Source organism: Manis javanica, chromosome 14 (assembly GCF_040802235.1).
Source record: "Manis javanica isolate MJ-LG chromosome 14, MJ_LKY, whole genome shotgun sequence".
In the NCBI taxonomy this organism is placed as follows: Eukaryota; Metazoa; Chordata; class Mammalia; order Pholidota; family Manidae; genus Manis; species Manis javanica.
Genome location: NC_133169.1, coordinates 13,600,739 through 13,612,281, shown reverse-complemented (window position 1 = coordinate 13,612,281; position 11,543 = coordinate 13,600,739). Strand labels below are relative to the sequence as shown.

The 11,543-nt window shown below is 44.4% G+C and overlaps 1 long non-coding RNA gene across 1 annotated transcript; it reads left to right on the top strand.

The window, feature by feature from the left end:
• Positions 1–1,685: 1,685 nt before the first annotated feature.
• LOC108403082 (uncharacterized) lies at positions 1,686–10,382 on the top strand. Its single transcript, XR_005060164.2, has 3 exons — positions 1,686–1,880; positions 2,839–2,891; positions 9,155–10,382. It is a non-coding gene; the product is annotated as an uncharacterized lncRNA (long non-coding RNA).
• Positions 10,383–11,543: the final 1,161 nt, after the last annotated feature.

Here is an 11,543-nt window from a genome sequence, read left to right as displayed (position 1 = left end):
CTCTGGTGCTGTGTCCCTGACATTCCTATTAGACGGAGGTGATGCCTAGTGCACTGTGATGTGATGTAGCTCTGGGTTTGTGGTTTACAGAGCAACATCCACGTGATTTTGAGCACACGAGAGTCCCCTGCTCAGCACAGGGACCAGCTCAGGCTCTAGACCAGTCAATGCATAATGAACGTGTGAAGTCATCCGTGGTCAGTCACCAGGGAAGACACATGGTTCTGGATGGGAAATAGGACCCATGGAAGAGCCCGAGCAGGGAGAAGAGCACCTTTACAGCCTTACTTCTGGCTGGAAGCAGTGATCATACTTTGGCTTGGAAGATACTCCTGGAGGGAGAATGGAAGTTGTGTGGACGCCACACAGGGATTTGGGGCAGGAGCCAGCAAGCAAAGATAGGCGGCAGGGGGCCTTGGATGTCGGGCTAAGCCCTAAGGGCTCTATCTCAAAGACAAGGAGAAGACAGCACACATTTTTTTCAGCCCAAGTGTGCTGTGAATGCGGATCTCTATATCAATCAGAGAGAGAGAGAGAGAGAGAGAGAGAGAGAGAGAGAGAGAGAGAGAGAGAGAGAGAGACAGAGAGAATCACAGAGGGAGAGGGCCAGGGAGAGAGAGGAAGCAGCCGACTCTGCAGGCACTAGCAGGACCTGGCATGATCGGTAAGCTAGGGGTTGTGCAGAGAAGTCTGCTGGAGGGCGGGGCACAGGGTCATCACTTAGAGATGGGCAGAGAGAGACCAGCTCCCCAGACACAGCACAGGTGGTCCTCAGTGTGTACTTGGGCTGACTGCATCCCCAAGAGGACGAATGGAGAGGAGGGTCACGTCGTGGGGTAGTTTCCAAGCGGCTGCTGGCAGTGACCCTCCTCGGGGGTGGGGGTGTCTGGCTCCAAGGCAGTGCAGGACAATGCTGCTGCATCCACAGTGGGCGAGCAGTGGTGGGATTGGCAAATGTGGGCCCTGAGGCCGAAGATGGGCTGGACCTGCTGTGCGTGGGGATGGCCAGGGCACAAGGGCAATGCACCTGCTTTTTCTTTGCACCCTAGCAAAACCCCAGCAACTTGCAGAGGAGCAGATCTCAGAGGTTCACGAATTTTGTAGGCGTGTTTGGCAAGAGCAGTGATCTGTTGCCGTGTTGCTTATACGTGTGTGTATTTTTTCCTCAACACTATGTGATCTGATTTTGAAGCTACCTAGCCAGCTAGAAATTTGAAAATAAAATCTAGATGTTACTGTGCAGCCCATTAAATAATTGTTTATTAGCAGGGCTTAATTAGGTGAAAGTTTAGGCTGTTGAAAGCACAGTGACTCACTGGTAGGAGTTTGAAATACCACCTCCCCCAACTTCTGTCCTCACTGGGAGCCCCTTCCTCCCACTTAGTCCCTCTGTCCCTGAGAATGACATAGTCTCACCAGCTGTCAGTCCTACGTGGATCCCCACGTAATTGGATAAATTAAAGCCTCTGTCTTGCAGTAAAGCCTAATAATACCAGGTCACTTCCAGGAAAGTTTCAAAATAAGAGAATTGGATGAAAAAAGCAATTGCCACATACTTACAGCCTTGAACGTGCTTGTCACCAGGCCACGTCCTCTTACGCATTTCCCCCTTTCATTCCCCAATTGCGATTTTACTCCATTTACTGAGAGAATCATTTTGAGGAACCAATTGCCTCACTCAGAGACGTGCTGGCCTGGCCTGGTGGGCTCCAGCAGGACGGGGATAACAGGAGAGGTCAGGCCGGGGGCTGACCTTGGCTCACAGGGCTGGGCAGGAGGTGACTGAAGGAAATGGGGTCAAAAACATAGGCCGAAGGTGGTACACTGGCAAGGACTGGACTTGGGAAGGCCCAGCGGAAGGTCACAGAGAGGTCAGCCAGGTCAGTGGCATAAGGCTGTGGGGACGGTCAGGAGCGTGACAACATTGGTTAGTGTTTAGGGAGCCCCCCTGTGTGCTAGGCACCATTGGATGGTTTCCCTGCATTATCTCTGACTCTGACATAAAACTGATGACCTGGCTAATTCAACTCATTCCATGCTCCTATCAGCCTTTCAAGGTAGAGATGACTATTTTTAACATGATTTTACCAATGAAGGACCTAAAGCTTTGAGAGGTTCAGTCAGTCCCAGGCCACATGGCTAATCAGCAGCGAAGCTGTAACTTAACCCAAGGCTGACTCTTAACTTTGGCTGTGCTTTTCCTCATCACAGGTCCCGCAAGGAGGAGGCTTCCAGCCCAGTCCAAATTAGTGAAGTGCCACTAGTTTTGTCAGGTGGCTATTGCTGTGTGATAAATGACCTCACAAGGATGACTTACCTTTCCCAAAGCCCGTGATCAGCTGGTGTCCCTCTGCAGTACTGTGTGTGTGTGTGTGTGCATGCATGCGTGTGCACACACTCATGTACACACACACACACACACACACATGATACTACCTGGATAAACTGAGGCCAGACAGAAAAGATTTATTCATCTGAGTAGTGGGTCAGCTTCCCTGACTTTGCAGCTGTACTCTGGAGGCCTGGAGGCTGACATCCATGCTTTGGCACTCTCAGAAGCCCATCACTCCTTAGTGATGCACAGCAGGAAAGATCTGGTTCTCCAAATATCTTGTACACAGATATCAGTGGTGGACTGGGGTGTGGAGAGAGACCAGTACATGCTCATTCATGTGAACATAACAATCTATGGAAACAGAGGAAAAAGAAAAAGAAATAAGGACGAGGGGTGTGTGTGGTCTTAGATGACAGGGCCAAGAGGGTAATGAGTAGGAGGAAGGAGGTGATGTGAAGCCGTGGAGATCGTGGGCTAATAATCCATTACTCTGCAACTCACAGGTGGGAGCAGCGGTGACCTGGACTTGTCTCCCAGAGGAGGGGCCTAGGGTCATGTGAGTTTTGTGGGTCTTTTGTTCAAAATGGGTTATAAATTAAATCCCTCTGCCTGAAAGGTATGCAGTAACGTAGGGGTGTGTATTTAAGCAAAAGAAGGAAATGGATTTTCTGCTATTGATGGGAAGGTCATATTAGCTGTTTCTATTTGTGTGTACATGACGCTAATGGTGTTTCAATTATTGTTTTTCTGGTTGATAAAATTTTCTCTCTCTTAGGACACATCTTCCTTGGGGACCACTTCTTTCATCCTGCAACTTCTCCTTTGGTCTCTGACCTCAAACTCCTTGTTCTCACAGCAATCAGACTCCAGTTTTGCAGTCTCTTTAACTTTTTTTCATCAGCCCATCCATTGAGAATGGAGATCCTCCAGTTTTATTGGGTGGCTGTTGCTGCATAACAAGCCAGCCCAGACTTAGTGGCTTTAAACAATGACTATTTATTTAGCTCACGAGTCTATGAGTCAGCTGAGCAGTTCTGCTGATCTGGGTCAAGCTCAGTTGATCTTGGCTGGTCTCCTCATCTATCTGCAGTCAGCTTCCAAGTCAGCTGGCTGGGATAGGGTGGCCTCAAAGGGCATGACTGGTCTAGGCTCCACATGGTCTCTGTCCTTCGGTAGACTAGCCAAAGCTTGTTCGCATGGTAGCAGCTCTCCAAGAAAAAGAGCAAAGGTATGCAAGGCTTCCTGGGGCCTGGGCTTGGACCTTGCACAATATCACTTATGCTGCATTTTATTCAACAAGCAAGTCACAAGAGAAATCTCGGTTCAAAAGGCAGAAAATAGATTCCTTCTCTTGGTGAGAGTGGATGCAAAGTTGCATTGCAGTGAGGTGGCAGTATGGAAAGAAGTGGAAAATTGGTCATCTTCACAAACATTCTGTCATATTAGGATTCTACCTAGTGGTTGCTTAAATGTTCTTCCTAGATAAATTCAATCCGAGGGTTTCCCCTCACCCCATGTCCCATGATGTCATATATAATCTTCTATAAATCTTTATTTTTATTGGAGAATGGTATTTAGAAATCAAGATCTGGGCACTGGGTGTGCACATTACTATTGGAGTGTTGTGTCACTGCCTCTTGCACTTCTGAGCAGAAAAACCTCGGAGATATATGTGTATATATTCACCTATGTATGCATATATATCTTTATTTCTCTATCTATCTGTAAATATACTGAATTAAACGTGACTTCATACTGATATCTGTGATTCTAATCCAGTCAGATTCTAGTCTGCCTTGGTTGTTTATTTGTAACTTCTTTCTCTCGCAGTGAGGAATCTGGACCTTACTATCTACATTAAAGTTGCTAGGTTGTTCAGCCCTAGTGCACATGTGAAGTAGTTTCAGAGTTGTCTACCTGTACCCCTGGAAGGAACAACTAGAGTGGAGTGTTAATGTATAGGTAGTGGTTGTCTTTAGCCTTACAGTATGCGATCAAAACACTGTTTTTCGAAGTTTCTCAGATACGTTCCTCTTCTCCCCTAGCCCTTTCAGTGAAGCTTTGTCATATGTTTGTAATATAGTTTAGCTTATTTGTCATCATCTGCATTACACCTGGGTTGTCTTGAACATCCTGGTTGATTTCTATAAAATTTTCACAGAATGAAATTCACTCTTTGCATTGTACAGTTTTAAGAGGTTTAACAAATTATATGGTAATTTATCTACCTCCCAAGGATTATAAAGAAGAGTCCCAATATCCTAAAATTCCCTTATACGACTCCTTTGTAGACAATACCCCATCATTATCCCCAGTAATTCACCCATCTCCTTTCCATCTTTACTGTATTGCTATTTCTAAAATTTCATAAGTGAAATCACAAAATACATAGCATTTTGGAATTGGCTACTTTCAACTAAAAATGTGTTTAAGATTCACTCTTGTTGTTATATGAATTACTAGTTTGTTCCTTTTAATTGCTAAGTAGTGTCCAATTGTATGGATATACCACAGTTTATTTTATCCATTCACCTGTTGAAGGACTGACTGCCAGCAAGTTTCCAGGTTTTAGGAATTATGAATAAGGGCAATAAGAATTCACATTCAGATTTTTATGTGAACCTAAGTTCACAATTCACTCGAGGAAATGCCTGGGATTGGCATTGCTGGGTTGTGTGGTAAAGGTATATTTAATTCTTTAAGAAATTGCCCTACGTTTCTGAATGTGCTCTATCATTTCACATCCCCATCACGAATGAATGAGCGCTTATGCCATTTCTCACCCTCTGCCATTTGGAATTGTGAGGGTTTTTTGATTGTTTGTTTGCTTTTGTGTATGTGCATATGTATGTGTACCATTTTTATAGGTTTGTAGTGGTATCTCTTTTACTTTGCATTTCCTTCATAATAATTAGGTTGTTTGTTTTCTTGTTAAGCTTTAAGAATTAAAAAAAATTATGTCAAGGATACAAGTCTTTCTACAGATATGATCTGCAAATATTTTTCCAACTGTGATTTGCTTTTTTAGTCTCTTAACCATGCCTTTTGTAGAGCAAAATTTTCTTCTTTTTATTAAGTTGAATTTATCAATTTTTTTTTCTTTCATGGATCATGCTTTTATCCTGCTATATTGGACTTAAATGTGTGACAAACTCCTTTCCAGTTTAGGGCCCTACTGTTTCAGTGTTTATAACACAATATTTGGGTATCTGATCACACCCTAATTCTTCTAATATCTAATATCTCTATTAATGATATCTAACATAAACTAGATGTTGCTATTCATTAGTGTCTCTTTCAAAATTTTTTCTATTCATCAGCTGTTGCCCTGTGGGGTGGTGAGCTTGAGTGGGTTTGGAGGCAGAAGAATGAGACCAGGTGCGTGGTGTCTGGGTCTTCCTTGGTCAGCTCGGGAGCCGGAGAAGTCCTCTTATCTCTCCAGGCCTTCACTTGCTCATCTGTCCCAGTCACACTTCCCATGGCGGTTGTAGATAAAACAAAACCAGGTAGAATCTCACAAGAACTATTTTTTCATGTTTCTGGTTCTTCTTATTTTCTCCATGATACATGAGAGACAATGGAGGAAATGGAGAATAAGAGAAAATTCTGTGGCATGTGGGAATTAAGAGCACCACTGCAGACACGGAATCTGGCATCCATGGCATCCATGCATTCTTGGGCCTGGTGTTCTCTGCAGAAGACACTTCGGAAATGTCTTCCCCATGCATCTCCCCATGAGCGGGCTCTGGTTCTCCCTGATTGGAAGGTCCTGTAAGATCGGCCATGATAAACAGCTTCCCTGGGGCTCAGATGGTAATTCCACCTTCCACCACCAATTTCACTTTTGTTCACAGAACATCAAAGAAAAAGACCATTAAGCACAAGGCATTTCTTGGGTTTTTCAACTTTTATTCCCCTCTGTTTAAAATTATAAAAATCATGAAATATTATTTCAGGAAGGGACTTCGGAGATATGACTGTATTTTTGATTCCTGAGATGGAACGTAGGACGGTCATGTGATCTCCCTGAGGCATAGTGGTGTGTTTCCCACCTGATCACCCGTTCCTCCTTGTGATTTCCCACTCCCTGTCTTTGACCCCTGCAGAGCTCTCTACTGGGGATGCCCTGTCTTTCATTTTTGCTTCTTGTACTGAACTTCCCCCTCAAGATTCAGCTCAAATGTCTCCTTGCCAAAGTGATTTTCTCTCTCTGATCCGCCTTCCACCACTTCCTACTGAAACGGATCAGTAGCCCATCTGAGTTGACATAGCACCTTAATCTAGGTGTTTTGACTTTGTGTTATTGGTGTATCATCCTATGTACGTGTCTCTTGCTAAAGCATCAGTGCCTGAAGGATAAGAAGGAGTGCTTATCTCCATTCCAGGGCCTGGTGCAACACGTGGCTCTCATGAATGCTTGTTGCTTTGGCTATGACTCCACTTTTTTTATTTTAATGGCAGGGAAACTGATGATAAGTGACTTGCATCATTCCTTTTTAAAATATCCCCTTTTCCCAAAGATTGATTGATTGATCTATGTCCAGTCCTCCTGGGACTCAGTAGTGTTTGCTATATTATTTCTTTAAATTCTTTTTAGCACAAAGAATCCCTCTTTGTGTAAGCTACAAGAGCAAGTGCTCAGGGCTTAAGTAAGCAGACTGGGGAGCAAACGGTTTATAGTCTTCGGGGATGCACAAACTATTCTGCTCCTGGGAAGCTCAGCTGACAAAACTACAGGAGGCCCTTAAAGAGACTGTCTGGAATTTTCCCGTGTGGGGTGGACCCAACTAGATCTGCACAGCATTGGATCCTGCAAGACAAAGGCTGACATTGCAATGAATAGACTGCTACCACATTTTGATCCGTGTTACTACAAATAGACAGGCACATTCTCTCATTCACTGTGTCCAGAGACCCCAAATTTATAGATCTCTTCCTTTGCAAAAACTCCTAAACCAGGTTTATTTCCATGGACTTGACCTTTGGCGTTTAGACTTTCTCCCCGCTGGCAGACCCAGGGTCCATTGCTTCCTGCAGACGGCCATTTTGGCAGTCTCCTTAATAACCTGAGGAGAGAACCAGAGGTCTGCATGTGGAGACCTCATCCTCTGTAGCCTAATGGATTCAAAAGACATCCTGAATATTCATCATTTCTTCTTTTATGAGCACCTTGGCAATTCCCTCCAAAGGTGAAGGCTGCAGTAAATCCAGAAGTGCCATTTAGTGAATACCAATTTATTCTCAATTCAAGTCTAGGTTTTTTTTCTGCTCCTCAGCCCAGCGTCGGAGCTCCTGAGATTGCAGTGAATGCAGGGCATTGTCTGGACCCTGAGGAGGCTGAACCGCTTGTGCAAATCCGAAGCCTGAAGATGTCTGCTCCCCAGCCTCTCGCCTAAGCGCTGTGCGCCTAGTCCGCGTTCTCTACGACTCTCTCCTGGAGAAGTTGTAACGACCTTGAGGGAAATTTTAAAATCATGCTGGAGCATTGGCTTAGTGACAGGGCTTTTAATTAATAGCTGTAAATTAGCAAATATTGTTTTTCACCTCTGTGCACATGGCTTTTCCCTTTACTGTACTAGGAATTCATCACAATGCTCCCTAAAGGTGTAACTCCCAGGATACCAATGTGGACAGCTGTTCAATTGAGACAGATTCAGAGAAAGGCAGTCCTCGTTATTTTTGTTCATTTAAACACTTTGGGATGATTGACCCTAAGTGACTAGAGAAGGGCGCTGGGGGAGGTTGGGTGTGAGTATGTCTGCCGTGGGGTCCACTCTCTGTCTCCCCCAGGGTCTCCCCCATTGTCCTTCTGTCTCACCCCACTTCACTGTCGTCGAAATAACTGCGCATCACTCATCAGTTTCCCATAGTTCTCTTCTTCCAAGAAAAACTGGGATCTGGACCTCAATTCCATTTGCTTTTGTCCCATTTTGCTTTTTCTAACTCTGGGAATGGAAACACATACACTTGCTGTTTATCTATTCATACTGGTAAGCTCTTTAAATTAGACTTCCAATTCCATCTCCCAGCTTGTTCTGAAGAGATTATTTCTTGGACAAAGTGAAACAATTGTCAACCCAAAGAGCCTGGGCCTGCTCGTGCTGGCTGCTGGCCCACTGCTTCCCCAGGGGGTGAACCTTTCCCCCCACCATGCAGGTTGTTAAGCTTCCATCTGAAGCCAGGAGGCTGTGCCATTTTTCTTTCCTCCCTTATATACCCCAACTGTCTTGGTGAATTTAAATAGCCCTCTAGCCTATCACAGAGGTTTCAAACCAGGCCACATCTGGCTCATGGACATGTTTTCATTGGCCTTCACACAGTTTTGAAATGTTCTTAATTAAATGCCAACATTTACAAATTGGGAAATTTCACATTAAAATATCCAGTCCATGTGAGCCTCAAGAAAAATCTAAAGAGCTGGGTACCCTGAACTTGCATTTCTATCCAACAACTGGCTGGAACTGAAGAGAAGGGGCAGTTGTAGGAGCGGCATGCACTTCCCGGATTGCCACAGACCCCCACCGCTGTTAGTCTTTCATACCTGTTCTGTTCACTCATTCACTGCCCTGTCTGGCCTCTGTAGGCATTTTAATTTGTGAGGTCTAGTCCAATGGAAGCCTTCTAGAAAGTCTGCCTAGGAATCTTCTATTTCTTTATCTGTTGCCCCTCTTCCCTTACTATTCTTTTCACAAGAAAGGGGTGCCCCAGGGAAGATGTGGGACCTTTACTAATTTGGGAGGCCTTTTGGCTGTTCCCTAGGGTAGGGAGGAAGAGAGAAGTCTTACACTTTTAAATTTTATCATTGTTTTTCACACTTAGGTGCAGCAAATGGACTTCATCTGGAGGATTCTGCAATTCTCTTGCAGGAATTTGAGCTGGTTGCATAAAGTGGGAATAGACTCTAAACGTGATATAGAGGAAATGCAGCTGAGAAGTAATCAACCTAATAGAACAGGATATGACATAGACCTCGTCTGGAGCTGGACATGAATGAATTCCTCCTGATTAAAGCAGAATGCCAACCCCAAAGGGAGAGAAAATAAGAAAAAAGTGGCCAATTACTCAGCAGAAAAGATTAAAGGTGTTAAACTGCTTTCCAAATTCAGGAGTGTTTTGTAAAAGTAAAGGATCACTCATCTTGTTCTCTGTATTGATTAAAAAGAGAGAGAGAGAGATGGTTGGTAAAGAGAGTTTGCCCCCTTGATTGGACAGTGAATGGTAGAGAGAGTGAACCTTCCAGATCCCGTAGGCATTGAGCTGGTACAGTGATACGGTATGACTTGGAGGAGTCGGATAGGAGGGTGAACCATATTGGCGCTTACCAGCAACCTTCCTCAGGATTTTGACTTAGAGTGTTGTGTTGGAGCAAGGATACTTCGGGGACCTCTGCTATGTGTCAGTAGGGAAGTGATGGGAGGTTGACTCTGAGAGCCTCTTTCCAGACCTGGGAGTCCAGTACCCTGTGAAGTGGAAAGCCCCTCATCGCCTACCTCCTGAACTCTGCATGGTAAATCGGGAGAGTTGCAAGGAAGAAAAACTGTGTGCCTCTCTTGGTGGCAGATGACAATTGAGCCATCCTTCCAAGTTTTTCTGTCTTATTTTTTTTATTTCACGTCATGCTCAATCAAAATCCATCTGTTGCAAAGTCACGTTTGAAGCATAGGCCAGCTCCCTGCTTTTTTGTGTTTGGGAACATTCCGATGATCAGACCCGCGTTCTGTCTAGGGCACTTAGACTTCTGACTCTGGAACTCCCAGGGTTTGCAAGTGTTCATGGCTTCTGCTTCGACTTCTCATTCAAAGTCACGGTTTGGTCCCTCTTGGCTTTTGATTTTAAGTGCCCCACTTGTAATCTGCTCAGGCTGAGCGTGAACTGAAGAATCGGAAGCAGTTTATGTTCCAGGCTGCAGGCCTTATGAGGTGATGACAGTGTTCTACAGGGATATCTGTTCTGCTTTTCCTATTGAATTCGGTAGAAGAACTGGAGCAGAGTGCTTAACAGGGGCAGAGAGCAAACGAAACCACCTTTGAGATAAAGCCGAGAATGTGACGAAGGCGGGTATCAACAGGGCTCAAGGGTGGGGGGAGGTTTTAGAGAGCAGGCTGGGGAGGCAGGAGGGAGCAAAGGTTTCTACACGTATCTGTGCAGAAGAGAAAGCCAAGGAGGCCACAACATATAAGAAATAATAACTCATTTGAATAACCTTTACTGGAAACATCCAAAGATGCACTTTTTTGAATAGGAGGAAGTAACTGACAGCCATTGAGGAGCGGGTCAGTTGCAAAGGGCCGGGGCTGTGTCACTGGCTGGGGGATGAGGCATTGGTTCTGTGGGCAGGGGGTGGGTTCCTCACTGAGGCTATTCCCAGCGTGCCTGCAGACAAGTCCGGGACCTCTCTGGGCTTTCTGTTTGCCAGACAAACTCAAATCTGCTTTTTCCTTCCTTTGAAAGACAATAAAGAAAAGAATTGTGGAATACCTTTATAACCAGATCTATTTTAAACCCCTTTTCTTTTTTTTTGAAAAATCAACCTTAAGTTTTCTTACAGCAAAACCTTTCTTCTTGACCCTTGTGAACATTGTGGTTCCTTTATCTGTCTTCTTCTGTAATTATTTTGTTTCTGAAGCCAAAGTTATATTACTAATGTGTCAGTCTGTTCTGATGCCTGCATTACATCATTAGACTGAAAGTTCAACCTGCCCATTAATAACATGTTATCTTTTTATCGAAGGCTCTGGACATACCAATGCACTATGGGTGTAATGCACACTGAGATAGTCTACATTCTGGCTGAAGATCAGCATGTCTTCAACATAATTCAGCATCAATTGTAATTGGCTTTGACAATAAATAAAGCTATTTTGAGGTTCCTTTAGGCAGGCTTTAAATTCCTTGGAGGGTGGCATCCTGCTCAGTGCATCTGTCTAAATATTTGCCCATTGGAACATTCACTCATAAATGAATAAATCTACCTTATGTCAGGACCTGGAATAGGCTCAAGGGATACAGTAGGGAATCCCTTGTTCTATGTAGTTTAACATTATAATTTTGGGATTATACATTAGTATCTTTATTTGGGAGACCACATAAGGTCTTATATGTCAGGACACAGCCCAATGTGGGTACATAAGAGACATTTCTTAACACATGTGGATTAATTGGTTTATCCACCAGAACTTGGCCAGGTCTGCACTTAGGTGGATTTCTG